Source organism: Hypanus sabinus, chromosome 28 (genome assembly GCF_030144855.1).
Source record: "Hypanus sabinus isolate sHypSab1 chromosome 28, sHypSab1.hap1, whole genome shotgun sequence".
NCBI lineage: Eukaryota > Metazoa > Chordata > Chondrichthyes > Myliobatiformes > Dasyatidae > Hypanus > Hypanus sabinus.
Genome location: NC_082733.1, coordinates 25,490,725 through 25,512,708, shown reverse-complemented (window position 1 = coordinate 25,512,708; position 21,984 = coordinate 25,490,725). Strand labels below are relative to the sequence as shown.

Below are 21,984 nucleotides of genomic sequence, written 5' to 3'. Positions count from 1 at the left end.
CTGAGGGCTTTGACGGTGGTGGGAAGAGGGAGTTCTAACAGGGGGCGCATACGGTCGGGATCAGGGCCAATCACCCCGTTCTCCACGACATACCCAAGGATAGCGAGCTGGGTGGTTCCGAACACACACTTGTCCCTGTTATAAGTAAGGTTCAGGGCTTTGGCCACTTGGAAAAATCATTGGAGGTTGGCGTTGTGATCCAGCCAGTCGTGACCACAGATGGTGATGTTATCCAGATAGGGAAATGTGGCCTTCAGTTGGCACTGGTCCATCATCCGGTCCATTTCCGGATCACAGAGTAGGGCCCACATTTGGGTTAAGGTTGGGATGGAAAATGAGACTAACTGAATCACAGTAAGGGACCTCATACAGGATCCAATCCAGCACTGCTTCAAAGAAACGCAGCTTGTACCAAGCCATGGTTGCTCCTGGGGCTATTTTGTCTAAGCTCTCTATGTAATGCTCGAAAAGAAGCCTTGCATAGGGAATGACATCATCCCAAATGCAATTGAAGCAGAATTTATTTAAATTGAGCAAGGATGATTGTAAGACCCTAATTATATTTCTGGATTGATGTTAGAAGTTCTAAAAATTGTTGTTATGGTGTTTCACTCCAGTAGAAGCTAAAAATATCTTGACTCAACTTGCTTCTTTATTAGCCTTAGTTTTGTGAAGGAAGGAATAACAAGAATAAAGTTCTATGAATAGGAGGTGCAGGCCATAACAGATTAAATGATGGAAGTGGTGTTACTGTTAACTGAAAGAGGAACTGTAAATAGGAAATAACAAATGAAATTTAAAATACCAAAAGAGAGAAAAACAGAAATACTGGAAATGTGAGAAACAATCTGGAAGGGCTGAATCTGAAACAATTGGTGTCCTGTAGTTTCTTTAATGAGTCATGTTGCATGAGGTGCTGGTACCTGAGCTTATATCTAGTTTTACTGGAACAGTCAAGAGTTTTTAAAGAAACTTGCAATTGGAAGTTAAGAGTCACGCTAGTAAAGTGAACAGAGCCACTCTGCAAAGCAATGTTCTCCTTCCCAGGTAGGGTAGACTGTATCTGGAGCAGCAAATGCAATGTGCTAAGTTGGAAACAATAACAGTACAACAAAAAGAAAATTCACTGGAATGATTGTTTATATATTGGGAAGAGGGGAGCTGAAAGGGGCTTGTGTCCTATCTCCTATGGTTGCATGAAAAAGTGGCATATATCGGAAATAGGGTCAGAGCAACACAGAAGGGACAAAACCCTTTTGGAATGCTGAAAGGAGAGGCGAGCAGAAGGTTGAAAGGATAAAGGACAGGAAAAAAGCTCCTGAAGCTGGCATGCTGGAATAAATGAATTATATTAAAATATATCGGTTATAAGTTTTAGATAAGACTCTAGCATATTTCTACAGATGTACCAGAGATGTAGCTGGTTGCACCACCATCTGGTATGGAGGGGGCCAATGCACAAATTCGGAAAAGGCTACAAAGAGTTGGAGAGTCTGCCAGCTCCATCGTGGGCACTAGCTTCCCCACCATCAAGGAAATCTTCAAAAGGTAATGCCTCAAAAAGACAGAATCCATCATTAAGGACACCACCAACCAGCACATGCCCTCTTCTCATCACTACCATCAAGGAGGAGGAATAGAAGCCTGAAAACACACACACAACATTTCAGAACAGAGTGTGTGAGAGAGAGTGAGAGAGAGTGAGAGAGTGTGTGAGAGTGAGTGTGTGTGAGAGTGAGTGTGTGTGAGAGTGAGTGTGTGTGAGAGTGAGTGTGTGTGAGAGTGAGTGTGTGTGAGAGTGAGTGTGTGTGAGAGTGAGTGTGTGTGAGAGTGAGTGTGTGTAATGAAAATTTACATACATATTTTAGGTATTGTGCTGCTGCTACAGAACAACCAATTTCACAATATGTCCGAGATAATACACCTGATTCGGATTCTAATTCAACATTAGATTTCCATATTCTGTTACAAACTGAGCAAGTATTCCACAGAAAAACAATCACTCATTTTAACTATTTCTTTGGTAATTTCCTAAGTCAGTTTAATTATATTCAAACTAAAATATCTTGCGCTCAGTAAAAGTTTGTCATGAACATTTCTTTAATAATTTTAATAAAGATTACTTTTTTAATTTCCATCTTCTACAGTTTCAAAATAACAAAAAAGGAAAAGGGCCCAAAGCAGAAGTTTGGGCACCCTGCATGGTCAGTACTTAGAAACACCCCCTTTGGCAAGTATCACAGCTTGTAAACGCTTTCTGTAGCCAGCTAAGAGTCTTTCCATTCTTGTTTGGTGGATTTTCACCCATTCTTCCTTGCAAAAGGCTTCTAGTTCTGTGAGATTCTTGGGCTGTCTTGCATGCACTGCTCTTTTGAGGTCTATCCACAGATTTTCGATGATGTTTAGGTTGGGGGACTGTGAGAGCCATGGCAAAACCTTCAGCTTGCGCCTCTTGAGATACTCCATTGTGGATTTTGAGGTGTTTTTAAGATCATTATCCTGTTGTAGAAGCCATCCTCTTTTCATCTTCAGCCTTTTTACAGATGGTGTGATGTTTGCTTCCAGAATTTGCTGGTATTTAATTGAATTCATTCTTCCCTCTACCAGTGAAATGTTCCCCATGCTACTGGGTGCAACACAAGCCCAAAGCATGATCGATCCACCCCCATGCTTAACAGTTGGAGAGGTGTTCTTCTCATGAAGTTCTGTGCCCTTTGTTCCTCCAAACATACCTTTGCTCATTGCAGCCAAAAAGTTCTATCTTAACTTCATCAGTCCACAGGACTTGTTTCCAAAATGCATCAAGCTTGTTTAGATGTTCCTTTGCAAACTTCTGACGCTGAATTTTGTGGTGAGGATGCAGGAAAGGTTTTCTTCTGGTGACTCTTCCACAAAGGTCATATTTGTGCAGGTGTCGCTGCACAGTAGAACAGTGACCACCACTCCAGAGCCTGCTAAATCTTCCTGAAGGTCTTTTGCACTCAAACAGGAGTTTTGATTTGCCTTTCTAGCAATCCCATGAGCAGTTCTCTCGGAAAGTTTTCTTGGACTTCCAGACCTCAACCTGACTTCCACCATTCCTGTTGACTGCCATTTCTTAATTACATTACAAACTGAGAAAACAACTACCTGAAAATGGGTTGCTATCTTCTTATAGCCTGCTCCTGCTTTGTGGGCATCATTTATTTTAATTTTCAGAGTGCTAGGCAGCTGCTTAGAGGAGCCCATGGCTGCTGATTGTTGGGATAAGGTTTGAGGAGTCAGGGTATTAAGAAAGCTTTGAAATTTGCATCACCTGGCCTTTCCTAATGATGACTGTGAACAAGCTACACCCTAACAAGCTAATTAAGGACGGAGACCTTGGTAAAAGTTATCTGAGAGCTCAAGTATCTTGGGGTGCCCAAACTTTGCCATGGTGCTCCTTTCCTTTTTTTCACTCTAAAAAATGTACAAAACAAAAATAATACACTAATCTTGCATAAAATGTTGAAAAGTATGTTTCATCTTTAACTTTATGACTTTTGCAGATCAGTTCATGTTCTACTCACTTAACTATTCACAGTAACAGAAATTTTGACTGGGGTGCCCAAAAAACTTTCGCATGCCACTTTAAGTGTTGATACTAAAAAAAAATGTCATCACTTATCTACAAACTCTACTGATTATAATCTTGTATTAACACTCTAGATAAGTATTGCGCTATTCAGATTACGTTAGTAATGCATAGTTTGTTTCTTGCTAATAAAATGTATAAATACTTTTGAAATAATTCCTGTGTACACCAAATTAAGAGAGAATTCCTTTTCTTGAAGGATAAAAAAAAATCCTTCACCTGATCCACAATAAACTACATGGATGATCATCTCTTACTATTAAGAAAATATCTCCATTCTGATAAAAGTTTGGAAATTCAACAGTCCACAATAGCCATCTCTTACAATGTGTTAGACCCGTAATAGATCACAAACAAGAGAAAATCTGCAGATGCTGGAAATCCAGGCAACACATGCAAAATGCTGGAGGAACTCAGCAGGTCAGGCAGCATCTATGGGAAAGAGCGTAGTCGACATTTCGGGCTGAGACCTTTCATCAGGACTGGTGAAGTGTCTTGGCCCAAACTATCAACTATAATCTTTTACATAGATGCTGCCTGGCCTGCTGAGTTCCCCCAGCAGTTTGTGTGTGTAGCTTTGGATTGATGTCAAATTTGTTGTCATTTTTGTTAGGTTATCAGAATGCCTTATGTTGATAAATGTTGGCTAATACTGCTTATCCAATAAAATAGTAAGAGGCCAGTACAATGGCACTACTATATAATTTTACATCACCTCAGCATCCATACTTCTCTAAATCTCTCTGAAGTCAAAGCAGACACTTGGCTGCTTTATTTTGTATTATCTGAATAAAGGACAACAGTTACGATGAATTTCATTTATTTCAATCAATAGAGCTTGTCTTTACATAATAATAGAGTGAACATAACAACCAACCTGACATTATTTAATTTAAACAGAATAGGATAGCACAGTGCCTGTTTGTTGCACTGACTCGTGGCTTTTATTGAGCCCTCTTAACAATAAACAGGAAGTTGTTTTACAAAACAATTAATATAAGGTTCTTAAACTGATTCCCCAGAAAACTGCATATTATTTAATTGAGGAGGGATATCGGAACTTGATGTCTTTTCTAAAAAATGAGAGAAAAAAACAGCTCTGCTCAAATAAAATTAAAATAACTTTAAAACAAAATTCTGTGGAAAAGTATGCAAGACTTTTAAGTAATTACTGTTCAATTATACACATTTTTATGAGTACATGCCATGTCAGCAAGATATCATTTGTTTCCTGGATTTGTGCAATCCATCTGAATAGGTTGAAGAAAAAGACAAGCCTTGATTTAACATTCTATTCAAAATACAAAGTATGCAACCTTTTCAGAACATTTCAGTGAAAATTTGTCAGAACCATATGCTCAAATTGTAAAGAACTGCTTAAACGTAAGAGAAGACCAAGAAAGAAAAACAACATGAAAAAAATTGTCACAGAGCATGAAATGTGCAATTTCTGTGCAGAACTTTACATGGCAATTACATTCAAAATTAATCAGAACTTGAATTATTGAATAAAAGTTTCTGGTCTGTGCTCAAAGCCCAACAACATGACACATCCATGGACCAGGCCGGGAAATATGGCCAGATGTCAGACTGGTAGACCACTATGGCCAAAGGCTAATGGCACCCCCAGGATCAGTGAGTTGTTGGTAGGTTCCAGAGTTGGGAGTTCCATGTGTTATGAGTGATGAACAGACCTGATGGACAATGGGGTACAGAGTTAACTATCCCCCCCGAGAACCACGAACTATTACTGTTGCTATACTGACCATGAGAAAGAGAGATGAAAAACAGGCAAGAACATCTGCGACAGATAAGAGAGAGAGGGATATTGCTGATTAACTGTATTGTGTCTCCTTTTGAATTATTTACTGTTTCACTGCAAGTACAATAGTTTGCTCGTTAACATTCCTCAGTGGACTGTAGGAGTGGCATGATTTGATGGACACGGTCATTCAGAGTTGATGGATAGCTGAGACCCTGTGAGTGGGGATAAAAGACAGGTCTGGGAAGACACCCTTCAGACACACCAGTGGACACTGACCGAGTGTTGTGGACCCACAAGAAAGGTGGGGGCTTTGGAGACTGAACCAGGAGATCGGTCAGTAAAGCTCACAGTGTTACAGCAGGGCCGGTGGGGACTTGTGTGTGTGTGTGTCCACTCATGCCAGGGTGACGAGTCCACCACAGAAGAACGGTCTAGCTGAATGACCACAAAGATATGACGGATTAAGAAAGCCACAAAAAAAGGTTTGCCTGCCGCAACAGTTGCTGTTACATCTTACTCTCTTTCCAACGATTACAACTCAACAAGCATAACTATCTCAGCACTCATGAACTGAACTTTATATCCTATGACAATTCATTTACCCCTAGACATTGATAGAGCTTGTTTATTATTGCTTATTATTATTCCTACACTTTTAGGTTTATTACTGCTAACTTGTGTTATATGTATATTTGCATTATTGGTATGGTTTTGCTTATTTTTATTAATAAACACCTTTAAATATAGTACCACCAGACTCCAACGGATACTTCTGTCTTTGCTGGTCTGACACCCAGTTACGGAGTACGTAACACATGCTGCTAGGAGGAACGAGGTCTGATGCCCCCTGTGTTTTGTGAATTGGTGAGACCAGAGTCCAAGGCCTATTGTTCAGGGTATTTTCATCAGCGAGCCTGGAGTTTTGGGCACACTATGCTGGCACACTTGTGGGCTGCTCCTGCACATCGTCGGGTGTGCTGGTTTTCAATGTAAACAATGCATTTCAATGTATGTTTCAATGTTTTAAAGTAATTTATATTACAGATATGAAATACATGTTCTTGGCAAGAACATGCAAATTCAGGAAGTAACCTTTGTTATCAAAGCACTGCTAGCAAATAGTCATTATTTAGACTGGCAAACATTCTGTTCATGTGAAAAAGACATTTGATGTTTATTGAGACATTACAACATTCACAGCTTGTATATAGGCTAAAAGATGCACAATTTCAATACAGTTAGTGACAATAATGCTGTTTCCAAGAAGGCATTGGCCTCTTTTGCGGATTGAAAATGTACAGTCCAAAGAATCAGGTTTTAACTTTATAGATTCAATATTAGTAAATATAAAACTATTAAGCTTAAAGCTCATAAAACTGCAGTAGTAGTCAATGGTGTTAGCCAGCTAGTATTTAAATAAGAAACTATTTAACATTTTATATTTAAATATGGTTGATTTAATTGTTTCAAATACAGTAATCTTTCACTTCTGTTCCAATGATAGGGAAAAAGCTCTGTATTTTGACACCTGATTTGTAACCTTGGGTAGGTTTAGGGTAGAGGCAGAAGTCGGCCATTCAGTCCCTCATATCTATTTCATCACTCCATAAGCTTATTGCTTATCTTTTATCGTGGCCACTTTCCTGTGCTATCCCCATATCCCTTAATATCTAAAAATGTATTGATCTGCCTTGACACAGCCCTTTAAGTAGAAAATTCAAAAGATTCACTCAAGGATTTACAGAAGGAATGTTTTCCTTTCTCTGTTATGAAATGCTAATTTCCCATTTTGAGACTGTGTAAACTCTAGTTGTGACCACCAAGCCAGAGAAACCATCATTCCTAGATCTATCCAGTCAATCCTCACAAGATGTGATCACCTTTATACTTCACGAGTCTTAAAGAATAAAAGTACAGATCAATTTTCTGAAACAAAGTATGTAAATAAATAAGAATGATTTAAGAATAGGTGTGTTTTAAATGGCAAGAGAGTAAATAAGGTGATTGCCTTATTTATCACTTTAGCCATCAGTACACACCAAACACTGCTTGTACAAATTCAAATGATAGCTAAAAGAGGTCATTTAACTTAAGGAAATTCTTAGGACATACCAAAATAAAACAATGGCAGAGCACAAAACAAAAGACAGTGTATATTTACTTAAAGTAAATGCATATAGCCAGTAACTAGTTATATACAGATGGGAAATAATCAGGTTATGTCACAGTAACTCAAACCCTTCAGTCAAAAATATGTATTTCCTTTCAGCTTGTAACCCACATAAAGTCTAAGTACACTTCACATTTGTCATTAGTGCACCAAAAGTGATCAAAATGTATTTTGAATGAAAGGGAAAGAGATTGTGTTTAAACAATTTCATTTTTGGCGGAGCTTCTTTTAAGGAGTTTGAAATAGTTGTTCTTACTTCTTAGAAACTGCTAATAATTTTGAATGTACATTTGAAATGGCAACAAACTTATCAAAATACGATTATAGAGAGAGTAAAGCAGATAAAAACAATGTCGCAATACATTTTAGTGATTTCAAGATAACAGAACAAGAAACAGCATTAGAAAGCAAATGCAAAAGTCCTTCCCTTTATCCATTTTATCCCATTCGAAATTACAGAATACATGTGAAATTGGGTTACCTCAATGACAATCTTGGTAGCAGGAGAGGAAAAAACTGGGTTGTCAGGCAATAAAAAACAAGATGAAAGCTGAACGGATTTCTTATAAACAAAGCACAAAGCAGCTAAGCTCCTAAATGCTGATGTAATTGTGAATGTAGGCAGCTGGGAATATTTAGTCTCAAACACAACACACCCTGTGTGTCACTATCTTTAATATTATTTAACGTTAACTATATATCATCTAATGAAATGCCTTAGGTTCAAAATTTGAAGTATTTAGCCTAATGCACTATCACACTGATCAAATAAATTAAATGCACACAATTCTTCTGAATGCTCTTTTATTAGCAGAGAACTTGATACACTATGACCTCAGGTGAACTTCAATGTTTTAGAGGAATGTCTTCCTCCAAAATATTTGTGTATCCAAGCACTCCGCCCAAATGGAAGCACTGAGTTAGCCTTGGAAGAGTTTGTGTATCACCCATCTTTGAGTTCTATGGCAACAGCCTTGTGTTTGTAAAGTCCATTTAATGTGAATGATGCAGGCCCATGACAGAGCAGTGAGGAATATAACTTTCGTACTAATTTGAAAGGTTAAAGAGAATGGTAAAACAGAAGGAAGTGGTTTTAAGCATGGTCTTAAATGGAGGTTAAAAAAGTATTCTCCGGCAGAGAATTCCTTAGGCAGCATGTCCTGAAAAACTGAAAGAATAGCCATCACTGGAACAAATGAAAAGACATTAACTGTATAAATAACTGGACTCAGAACAGATCCGGGCAGGGTTCAAATTTGATAGCAGAGAGAAATAGGACAGCTAATTATTTCGTGGATCATAAGTACCACAGTTACCAGGTTTATTTTTAAACTCAAACCTTCATCAGCAAATCACACAAGAATACCTGGATATAAATATATTCCAATTACTGAGTAAAGTGGGTTTGAAATGTACAATGTTACATACTTCAGCCATTTTAAGTTTCATCAACTTAATCATGCTGCATTTAGTTGCCCAATTCATGGACTTCAATTGGAAGTGAACACCTATCATTGTAATTTTGGGATCTGTGCATTAAAATACAAAAGTAGGTAAATTTAGCACCTTGAAATCCTGAAACTAATAAACAAAAAAAACAAACATGATCTCAGTTCACGGATCACTGCTCTATGTACTTTGCTAATAATCATGGAAGAAATTCAAAGCATTTTCCATGCAGATAACCATCCGCCAGCTCCTATGTTTGTCCTGTAGTATCATGTTACTGACTATAGTTACGGTTTTATGAAGCCTTTCAAATCAAAATGTATTCAGCATCAGCTGATACAGTACATTCTATATTGCCAAAAGTATAAGATATGGTAAAGTCAATTACTTGCAAATTTGTAAACAATTAAGACCATATTTGATTTACGTACTTACATTTTATAATGTAACACCAGAATTTAAATTTGTGCTTGAAAAATTTCTAACCTATTATTTATGTAGTGATACGGTGATACAGTCCTTTGGTACTTTAAGCCATGCCATCCCAGCAACCCCTGACAAACATGAATAACCCTAACCTAATCATGGGACAATTTACAACGACCAATTAACATGCATTCCATAGGGAGGACATACAGAGACTCCTTACAGAACCACGTCGGTATTGAACAACAAAAAGCGCCGAGCTGTAATAGCACTTTGCTAATTGTGGCCTTTGAAATTAAGAAAGCCACATATGATCATGTTCGTGAAAAAATGTTTGGTACATATTGGTTAGCAGGTGTCTGAATTCTTGAGCTTGTGACAAATTCATTGTTTTCCCTTCAGATAAATTAACTTTAAAAAGCAGTAAACATAAAGGCTTCTGTATCTGAAGTATGTAAATGGAACCAAAGAGAATTTAAAGGATCAAAGTAAATGCCATTTGGCTGAATCCATTACATAATGATGAATACAAAATATCAAGTACAGCACCTACAGGGTGTCGTCACACCCACATCCATTTGTTGAAACCCCATTCTGCTACTAGGTGTTCATGTCATAACCTTTGCTCTCAATCAAAATCAACCTGGCAGACAACCCACCTTAATAGAGGAAAAGCTTGCAGTACCAGGTCAGGTATGCCAAATATTCATGTGGTTATCCTATTTCTGATATTAGCAAAGGGTAAATTTCCAGTTTAGCTTGCTCTCCTAAGGGACAAGCGCAGCATCACAGCTAGTGACTGTCATGGAGCTTCCAAACTGAACAAATACTAAAATAACCATGCTAATGATGGAAGTCACAATACACTGTTTCAGAGATTGAAGAATCAAACTAAATTGCAATCACTTTCATGCCTTCGATGTCTTGCTGGTTCATGGTCATGTTCTATTTTTACTAACTACCGCACAGAAGTTGTCAAAAACATAAGAAATTGGAGAAGCCTACACCAACCTTTGCTCTACAAACTACTAAAATCATAATGATCTTCGCTTCAACTCTACCTCCCCACCCTAACTTTATACCCTGAATTGAATACAGAAATCTAAACACTCTTCAACTTGGATATATCAGTCTTCCTAGAACTCAGTTTTCAGAGTAAGGAAATTTTCACTTATTTTAATTCAATGCAATAGAATCATGAAACATTAACAAGCTACTGATGATTCACAATACCAATCAATAGAGACACTTTGCCTAAATTCATGAGATATAATGACCACTAGCCAACTTAAACTTTTCCTATAGTTCACCCAGCTTTATGCATTTAACTTGTTTTCAATTCCACTTGAGTGTTCAGCTGACTTGTAAATCTAGAAGAGCAAGATCTTTTACTTCTAAATATTATGAACAGAATTATATTCCTGTAAGGCTAATGAAACTGGTTCTATTCAATGACTAATATAACAATTGGTGCCAATAACAATTTAGAACTCCAAATCTAGACTTCGGTGCACTTTAAGATAATGCTTGTATCACATTTGTCATTGATCCATAAAATGTAGTGCTTTTTAAACACAGAATAATATTTCAATACATATATTGTAACATACACAAAACGGTGGAGGACTCAGCAGGTCAGACAGCATCTATGGAGAGAAATAAACCGTTGGTGTTTTGGACCAAGACTTTTAATTAGGATTGAAAAGGAAGGGGGAAGAAGCCAGAAAGAGAAGGGGGGAGGGAGGGGAAGGGTACAAGTTGAAAGGTGATATACAAATACAAGTGAGGGGGAAGGGGAGATGCAGTGGGAAGCTGGGTGGTGATAGGCAGAAAAGATAAAGGGCTGAAGAAGAAAGAATCTGTTAAGAGAAGAGAATGAAGAAAGAGAAGGAGGGGGCACCAGAGGGAGGTGATAGACATGGAAGGAGAAGAGAAGAGGTAAGAGGGGAGCCAGAATGGAGAATGGAGGAGAGGAGGAGGAGGTGGGGAAGCAGGGGAGAAATTACTGAAAATTGGAGAAATTGATGTTAATGCTGGCAGGTTGGAGGCTGCTGGACAGAACATGAGGCGCTGCTCCTCCAAGTGGAGAGTAGATTAGTAGATTATTGAAATATTGTTGAATATTGAAAGGCCTAGATACAGTGGATGTGGTGAGGAACAGATCATTGGGTGTATTTAAAATGGAAGCTGATTATTAAGGAATCAAATATTATGGGGAGAAGGCAGGAGAATGGGGGTGAGAAGGATAATAAAAGCCACAATGGAATGGTGGAGCAGACTCGATGGGTTGAAAGGCCTAATTCTACTCCTATGTCTTAAGGTCTAGAGGAGGCCATGGACCAAAATGTTGGATTGGGAATGGAAAGTGTAATTAAAACGGTTAGCTACTGGAAAATCCTCTCTGTTACAGGTGGAGTGAAGATGCTTGAAAAAGACATCTCCCTACCTACATTGGATCTCACCGATATGGAGGAGGTTGCACTGGGAACACTGGATACAGTAGATAACCCTGACAGACTTACAGGTGAAGTGTGGCCTCCCTTGGAAGGACTGTTTGGGGCTCTTGAGGAAGGAAGTGAGTAAGCAGATGCAGCATTTTTTCTGCTTGGAGGAAGAAGTGCCAGAGGTAGGATCAATGGGGAAGGGTGAATGGATAAGTGAATGAGAGAGAATGAGTACTGCATAAAATGGAGAAAGGGGGAGGTAAAGATGTGTTTAGTGATAGGATCCTTTTGAAGGTGGGGAAGATAGCTGGACGCGGAGGCTCACGGTGTGGTAACAAGATCCTAACCAATTACAGGGAAGAAAGGTGTAGGCTCCATTTCTGTATATAGAGCACATTTTTTTCCATGAACTTAGACCATTTCTGATTACTTGACAGGTGCTTTGTTGAATTGTAATATATTTCTGTTCATCAATAATACAAGTATACATTATGAGTCACCTCAACTGGAACATTATAATTTGGGAAAATTGGCAAAAATGTAACAATAAATAATATTAGCATAAACTTCATAATGTCCAGTAGATGACAAATTGCTTGAAGTCTTCTGGTTGGTTAGTGATTTCACACTGTTGCCCAGCAGCGCAGGCACTGTGATCAAGAGGTTACTAGCACATTAACCACAGTGCATGTTATCTTCATCGGGTAGCACTTTAGCTCGCTTGCAGTGGAACTGGGGAACATAAAATGGGAACTTATAGCCATAACATATAGCCACTTACTTATATCTTCTACTTTCTGAGTTGATAATTAACAGCACTTGATAAGGACCTTCCCATCCAGCTCCCAGTGGTTCCTTCTGTAGTTTCTTAATCAGGACACACTCGCCGGGAATCAGAGCGTGACCTCCTTCTGATGGCTCTTCCCAAGTGGCAGAAACTAGTTGAGAAGTGGACTGGACAGCTTGGGTTAATTTTGCACAATGGTTAACTAAACTGTCTGCCATAACATGTTCAACAGCCTCTCTGAGATCGAGGGCTCACGGTTGTGATGTAGGATGCCTTGCGTTTAGCTCTCTTGTTTGAGGATGCGCCAACGTGACATAAGACGATGAGAAGAGCTAGAGGCCATGATTCACCTTCCTCATGATAGTCAATTGTCATTTGATGGTTCCATTCATTCATTCTACTTGTCCTGATGACTCTGGGTGATGCGGACAAAGAAAACACTATTCAATGTTATACAGTCCATATAATTCCTGACAAACACTCACATTGGTGATCTGTTCCTTGATCAGAGTCAATGTGACACAGCAATCCTCATCTGGGAATATAAAGGTCACCAATTCTATTTGCAGATATGCAACCCCAAATCTGCAGGGAACTTCTGCGTGCTTCACTGTTGGCTGCAAACACTCATCCATGTAATGTTCTACAGCTCTTGTATGAATAAACTGCCTTCTGTTTGAGCCAAAAATGTCAAACATCTAACAAATTCTGCCCCATCTGAAGAGTATTAGGGATGTTGAAGTCACCATGACAACAAACGTATTATTTTTCAACTTTCCAAAATCTGCCTACCAATCTGTTCCTCAGTGTCTCTTGCTTTGGGGGGTGGTGGTGGGGGTAAGGTCTATAGAAAAGAAACATAACAGTGATTACTCCCTTTTTGTTTCTGACTTTCATCCACACTGACTCAATAAATGATCCCTCCATGACATCCTTCCATTCTGCAGCTGTGATACTTTCCCTGATTAGCAATCCCACCTCTTACCTCTCTTTCTGTCCCTTCTAAAACATCAAAACCCCAGAGCATCCAGCAGCCAAACTTGCCCTTGCAACAGCCAAATCTATGAAATGGTCACAATATCACAACTCCACGTACTGATCCATGCTCTAAGTTCATCACCCTATTTTCCCAATACTTGTTGCATTAAAGTAGACATTATTCAATCCATCCAACTGACTGCATTTAAAACTTTACTCTGTTTATCCTTTCTCACTGTCTCTTTGCATCTACCTTTATACCAACTGCTCCATTCTCAATTTTGTGGAGATTGAAGTTTCTGTGAATGATATGACATTATGGTAATTGTTAATTTAAATCTATGGTAGTTAAACAAGTTAAAGAACATGGGCAAAGGTGGATATGTGAAGTTAGGCTGCAGATCAAATATGATTTCATTGACTGAGGAAAAATGTTCCTATTTATTCTTATTCCTACATAGTTATGTTCAAGGATTTGATTTTGTTGGATGGCAGAATGAAATTTAGCCATTAAAAATTAAGAGGAATTTTTTTTATTTTCTGAGAAAAAAATTCAATTCATTGGTCAGACCTTTTGAACTTTACCATTAACCAACGCTACATCCCTAAAATCATGTCCCATATGCTTGAGAGTAGTGGGAAAAGGTACAAGTCTTAACTGCAGACTGAATTTCACTGATTTGAAAGAATGAGCAACAGTTGCTTCTAGCTTTCTTGGTATTTTCACAAAACTCATTAATATTAACATTAATTATAGTATACCACATTTATTATTACTGTTGGGTATCATAGCAATTAATTTTGTTTACTTCCAAACCAGAATAATTTGAATTGACTCCATGAAGCATATCATTTAAGTCCAAGAAATTAGTTTATAAATTGGGATGCCATATAACATAACTTTAAAAGAATTGAAAGATTCTCAAAAACTTTTTTTTGATAAAAGTGAACACATGGCTTACCATGTTAAGAACAGAAAAAGCGTTCATTATCCATTCTACTTCAGCATGATCTTCTTCATGACCTGAATATATAATAACACTTTATTGGAGTTTATGACAGTCAATTGTCCTGTCTACTGTATCTTGTTGTGTACAAAACATGTGTGACGACAACTGGGGTTAACCCCATTTGCCACTACATAATACATGCTGTCCTCCTGCTCTCTGTACATCCATAATTAAAACTACACTACTGAATTTTGTAGTGGTATCATCTTCATTATCCATGATTGGTTCAGAGGTTCTTACGTCGATGTGAATAAATTGTTTGTTCCTGCAATTTGATTTTGAGAGTCTTTTAAATTATATGCACACTGACTTTAATCTGAAGTATGTTGATTTAGCTCCAGCAGAACCTTACGTGTACAATCCTGCCTTCCTCTCATGGGCCATGCCTGCATATTCACAGATAATTACTGCTTTACACAACTACCCTGTTAATCAGCAAGTGATGTCAGAATCTGCATTTTCCCTTTCATGGCTTACCATGGCAAATACAAGTTCAGGCTTAGCATGACAATGCTTTCTTTTCTTCCAACCCACATGACCCACATTCAAGTTGCAGCGGTCAAATAAACTGAGCAGAAAAGACTGATACACAACTTCTAAGACGAGTCAAGAACTTGCTCACTCAGCATTACTTCTGAAGACCTAAGTCCAATTCATCAAGATCCAGCCAGCCAGACTACACACAAGGTCTGTGCAAAACTGTTATCTGTGCTTCCTTATTCAAACCTATAGATACTATTGAGAGAATATTGGTTCCAGTTGGCTGTGAAATATAGGATAGAAATTTTAAAAGGCAAAGGAAAAGAAAATGCAATTTATCAGAACACTAATGCACATTAACTGTAAGTTATATTTTTGTCATATTGGTTTGTCACTTTATTAATTGAGATGAAAGAAGATATGCGATAATAAACTACAGACCAGCTAGAACTGTTATTTGTCACTTACGATTTCTATAAATCTGTTGGAAGCCTATCAAAATAAATATCTGAATGGGCATGATTACTTCTTAGGCTTCCAAACAGATCATGACAATTTTATTCAATGTTAAGGTTCTGGAAAAACGGTAGCTTGTCTCATTGTCCTGAATGAAAAGTATGGAAAAACATTTTTAAATTCTAACTGAAATTACAAATATATGTAAGAATCATCTGATCTTCTGGGCATAAGGTGATTTTGGGGGCTCAAGATTATTATTGAGATTTGAAATGGACGTGAACAGGATGCTGAGAAATAATACATGGTCTTTATGTTTTTCTCCCCGCAGATACAACCAGATATTTATTTATTTAGTTAGTTAGTTACAAATATAGCACAGAAAAGGCCCTTCCGGCCCTTAGAACTACACTCCCCCAGCAAATGCCAACAAAACCAACACTGATTTAACCCTAACCTTACCACAGAACAATCTGCAATGACCAATTAACCTCCCCAGTACATCGGAGGAAACCAAAGCGCCTGGAGAAAACACACATATTCCATAGGGAGGGAGTACACAGACCCTTTAGAGAGGATGCCAGATTTGAACTCCAAAATCTGATGCCCCGAGCCATAGCAGCGCCTGACTAACCACTATGCTTTGTGACCACCATGGCTATGTTGTACATTTCCAGCATAGTGTCTGATTTTATTACACAACCTTGATTTCCCTTTAGGTGATGGTTGAGATACTAAACAAGTTAAGTGAAAACAACAACAGTCCAGAAGAGATTATACATGAAAGAGTAGTTAGTATCTGGAATGCACTGCCGGAAGAGATGGTGGGGAATCAGATACAATTATCGTGTTTAGGAAGAATTTAGACAAGCACTTAAATAAGCAAGGCAGAAATGGGTACGGTCCTAATGGGATTAGAATATATGGGCAAAAGTCATCATGGGTGTGGCAGACCAAGGACTCATTTTGTGCTCTAGGATTCTGACTCTGTGACCCTAAAAATTAAAATCCATACTTTGCTGGCAAAGAACTCCCTGCTACCCAACTATATCTGTAAAGGAAGGCAGCATCCATTATCAAAGGACCCCCACCATCCAGGCCATGCCTTCTTCTTGCTACTACCATCAGACAGAAGGTACAGAAGCCCAAGCATATAAGATAAAAAAAAACCTAAATCTGATCCCTGACCTGCATATGTTGAAAGAATTCTTCACCAGTGTAGCTGATAGGGCCAACAAGCCCATTCATATCAATTCAAAATCAGAAATAGGTTTAGCATATGTCGTGAAACCTGTTATGCGACAGCAGTGCATTAATACATAATAATAAAAACTGTAAGTTACAGTAAGTATATACTTACCAAAAAGTTAAATTAAGCAAATAATGCAAAAACAGAAAAAAAAGTAGTGAGGTAGCATTCATGGGTTCAATGTCTATTCAGATTATCTGATGGCAGAGGGGAAGAAGCTGTTCCTGAATCATTGAGTGTGTGCCTTCAGGCTCCTGTACCTCCTTTCTGATGGTAGCAATGAGAAGAGGGCATGTTCTGGGTGATGGGGGTCCTTAATGATTGATATTGCCTTTTTGAGATATCGCTTCTTAAAGATGTCCTGGATGCTGGGGAGGTTAGTGATCATAATGGAGCTGACTGAGTTTACAACATTCTACAGCTTCTTTTGATCCTGTGCAGTGGTATTCCATAAAAGATGGCGATACAGAATGCTCTCCACAGTGCATCTGTACAAAGATGTGAATGTCTTTGTTGACATACCAAATCTCCTCAAATTACTAAAGAAATATAGCCACTTTTGTACCTTCTTTGTAACTGCATCAATGTGTTGATACTCAAAAATGTTGATACCCAGAAATCCGAGATTGCTCACCCTTTTTACTTCTGATCCCTCCCACGGTGTGTACCATTGTCATACCCTTTCTGAAGTCCATAATCAATTCTTTGGTTTTACTGACATTGAGCACAAGGCTGTTGCTGCAACACCACTCAACCAGCTGATCTATCTCGCTCCCGCACGCTTTCTCATCATCCATCTGAAGTCTGCCAACAATAGTATTTGAGCTGTGCCTAGCCACACAGTCATGGGTATAGGGAGAGCAGTGGAGTGGATTAAGCACACATCCTTGAGCTGTGCCAATGTTGTTTATCAACAAGGTGGAAATGTTATTTCTGATCTCCACGGTATGTGGTCTTTTGGTGAGGAAGCTGAAGATCAAGTTACAGAGGGAGATCCAGAGATCCAGGTTTTGGAGTTTTTTGATCAGACCTCTAGTAATGATTGTGTTAAACACTTAGCTGTGTTCAATAAACAGAAGCCTGACATAAGCATTAGTATTATCTAGGTGATTCAAGGCCACTTAAAAAGCCAATGAGATGGTACCTTCTGTAGACCTATCGTGGCAACAAGCAAATTGCAGAAGTTCCCTATCCTTGCTTAGGCAAGAGTTGATTTTAGCCATAACCAACTTTTCAAAGCACTTCATCACCACAGATGTGAGTGCTACTAGACGATAGTAGTTAAGGCAGCTCCTTCTTCTCTTCTTGGGCACTGATATGACTACTGCCCTTTTGAAGAAAGTGGGAACTTCCAACTGTAGCAATGAGAGATTGATTACCATAGACCTTTCAATTTTCCTCAGAATTAAGGTAGGATGCCCTCTTCCCTTATCTTTCATCTCATCAGTTTTCAAATTTGACAGATTACATAATGTTATGATTCAAGATTGTTTAATATCATGTCCATTACACTATTGTAAAGGAGAATGAAAGAATTGTAACTATGGATCCGATCATGCCCAGAAGAACACAATAAAAACACGATAAATATAAATACATATGAAAGCTGATATACAGTGATTGATTGTATGTTCACTAGGCCCAGAAGTGTCTGTATATAAGGTGACTCAGAGAGGAAATGATGAACTAATGGTGGTGGGGGGTAGGGGTGGAGAGGTGGGTTAGTGAGTGGAGGTGTTGATCAGCCTTATTGCTAGGGGAAACTGCTTTTGAGTTTGGTACCATCGTAGAAACTACTATCGTCATTCAAGGTATCATCTTGTGTGCAACAGTCTTAGTACATTCACCAAACTTGAGGGCAGCCCCAAGCACACTTAGTGCAATGGTTGTAATGCAAAGGATGCATTTCACTGTATATTTCAAAGTACAAATGACAAATAAACTTGAATCCTGAATTATTCTAACATCTTGTATCCTTTCAAAAGCATGTTCTTGTGCAATGCAGGGGATACACTACTGCATTTTCACTTCATTCTGTGTTAATATTGTTCTCCATCTCCTGCTGCTTTCGCCCTATTTGAATTGGGAAATACCAAGGCTTTCTAACAGACTCTTGTGATAGTAATAATCTTAGTGGTTCTCTCCAGTCAGGTACAATCCTCTCCATTTTAAATCTGCCATTATTACCTATTTCGTTAAAATGAAACTAACCTTGATTCTTTCATTCTCAAACTCCTCTCTAAAATCTTAAGGCCTTGTACACTCAGATTTAAGTTTATAATGCACAGAATTCCTCATCTGAATGGCTGAAATTTGCTTTCTTCCCTTGCCATCATACAAAAATGCATCTCAGATTGAATATATCCTTCTTCCTTGTAACTGCCTGTAACTGAACCAAGGCCAATGCCAGTTACTTGACTGCTGGAACTCACATCACAGAGCTCTTCAGCTTCCCTCTTTTGCTCTAACAAATATCAATCACCCAAAATTCAGCTGTCTATGTCTTAGTCACATTCACCCATTACCTCCACATTTACTGACATACAATGAAGCCCAGTTGAGTAATACATTAATTTTAAAACTCCCTCATCTGTTTATAATTTCCTTCATGATATCAACCTCACTCTATCTGTAAAATCTCCTCTTACCCTTTAACATTCTGAGATATAAATACTTCTTAGATTCCGGCTTTTTGATCATCCCTAAATTTAGTGTATCTACTATTGGCACTGTGCTTCCAGTTTTTAAGACCCTATATTCCAGAATTCCTTCCTTAAACCTCTCTTCTTTATTCCTGTTCAAGGAAATTCTTACTAAATATTTTATCATCGTCCCTAATATCTCCACGTGTTAAAGCATCAATATTGTTAGATAAGGTTTTGAACTCCTTCAACATATTTAATAATGATGAAAAAGATTTCCATGAATGCTTATTATTCATTAATACTAAACTCTTTAGGTTTCAATGACATACTTCATTTCTTTCCATTCACTTACTTTATAGTTTGTTCTCATTGTGGTTTCCTCTACACTGGGGAGGCAAACACAAGACGTCTGACCATTTAGTTGTACATCTGTGTTCAGGCATACTGTGATCATGAACTTCAAAGTGCTTGCCATTATACTTTGGTTCTCTCTGCTCTCAGCATCCCACTCAATGGAAGCTCAAAGAACATCTGATCTTTTCAATACTTTAGTAGCTCATTCAACCATTATTTCAGTAACTTCCTCTACAGTTACCACACCCTTTTAAGTTTTGTCTTTTACATATACAGCTCCTCCTTTCCGTTTAGTTAATTGTTCTATCACTAAATCATTTTGCCTATATTATCATATTTTAATTAATCACACGTGCCCTCACTTATGAGTTTTACTCCCATTCTCTCTCTCTTTGTTTTCTCTCATAGAGGTAGTTGGTGTAGAGCTTTGGTTCAAAACCCTAAGCTCAAAATGCCGACAATTTCATCCCCTTTGAGTTTTCTGAAATAATATGCTAATTTAGCTTTTGGCTGCCCTCTGTTTAATTTAAAAGTTACAAAGCATTATAAGAAAGAATGGATGAGTTTCTTTTGTCGTCCGTGAACCCATACCAAATACGGTACTTATCCCTCATTCAACACCACCAGAAACAGTGTTATATATCTGTTTAACTACCATGCACAAATTGTCATAATGTTTTCTTATATCAAAACAACTACTATTTCATAAACAACAAAGCAGGCTAAAGTCCAACTTTATGATGATGATACATGGAAGAGAATTGTAAACTGGATTGGCTTATGCTTTTTTTAAAGATTCAACCTGGTCCAAATTTACCTTTTAAAAGCACAAATATACAAGTCATTTTGAAATAACATTCATCATAATAGCAGTCTATATGCTTACAATTAAACCAGTGCATATTTTATTCCATTTCAGATTCTTATTATACTATTAGATGAGAAGAAACTACTCTATCTTTAGCAAAGTCTACAAAGAAGCCGCCATACTATTAATGAAATTTTTGCTAGGATCTCAATTTGCATTGTCACGTCAAGTCACTTTTTACTGTCATTTCAACCATAACTGCTGATACAGTACACAGTAAAAACGAGACAACGTTTTTCAGGACCATGGTGCTACATGAACAATACAAAAACTACAGTGAACTACGTAAACCAACACAAAAAATACACTAGACTACAGACCTACTCAGGATTGCATAAAATACATAGAACAGTGCAGGGATTACAATAAATAATAAACAAGACAATAGGCACAGCAGAGGTCAGTAGGTTGGTAGTCCGACGGCTTGGGGGAAAATCTGTTACATAAATAATCAGCTGAACGGTGGTGTCCGGGATTCCGTCCGTTTCTGTACTCTCGCCGAGTATTTTGTTGCCACAGATGTAGTCCAATTTAATGTTCATTGGAGAGCAGAATGGACAGGACAGCCGGCCAGCTAGGGTTTGCTTTTTTCCTGGCACGGACTCCTGCCCACTCACCTCGCTTCTGCTTCCTCACACACCGCTTATGACGTCCCTACCTCCAGCCACCAGCATCAGGCGACTCCGAGGACTGCAGGCCCGACTCCCTCAGCAAGCAGACATTGGAGAGCAGAAAGGATGGGACAGCCGGCCAGCTAGAGCTTACTTTTTTCCTGGCATGGACTCCTGCCCGCTCGCCTCGCTTCCGCTTATACCGCATTGTTATCTGTTTATTGTTTGTTATTTTTTTAAATAGTGCAAAGTTCAAAGTAAAAGTACATATATGTCATTATATACTTCTGAGATTCATTTTCTTGCAGGCATTTACAGTAAGTACAAACAAATCAGTAAAAGACCACGTCTAACAAGCCAGACAAGACTAAGGACTTGTGAGAAGATAAAGCCCTCCCCACTATTGAGTATATTCCTGACCATACACTTCCCTATACTGTATTCCATCTGCCACTTCTTTGTCTCTTCTCCTAATCTGTCCAAACCCTCCACAGACTTCCTGCTTCTTCAACACTATGTACCCCTGCACCTATTTTTGTATCGTCTGCACACTTGGCCACCAAGCCATCAATTCAGTCTTCCAGTTCATAAACATTTAACATGAAAATTAGCAGACCTAACACTGACCACTACGGAACACCACTATTCTCTGGCAGCAAACCAGAGAAGGCCCCCTTTA

General features: G+C 38.4%; 1 protein-coding gene across 5 annotated transcripts in view; it reads right to left on the bottom strand.

Moving 5' to 3' along the window:
• atosa (atos homolog A) overlaps positions 1–21,984 on the bottom strand; it is an 81,793-nt gene that overhangs the window by 30,834 nt on the left and 28,975 nt on the right. Inside the window, exons 1-2 of one of the 5 annotated variants that reach the window (XM_059952765.1) lie at positions 14,595–14,643; positions 12,649–13,069 (exon numbers count right to left, since the gene is read on the bottom strand). The exons of 3 other annotated variants lie outside the window; for them this stretch is intronic. The gene's annotated coding sequence lies outside the window, so the exon portion shown is untranslated. Of the gene's footprint in view, positions 1–12,648; positions 13,070–14,594; positions 14,644–21,984 lie in introns of those variants that run through there. One more of the 5 variants, XM_059952764.1, reaches the window with a different exon arrangement.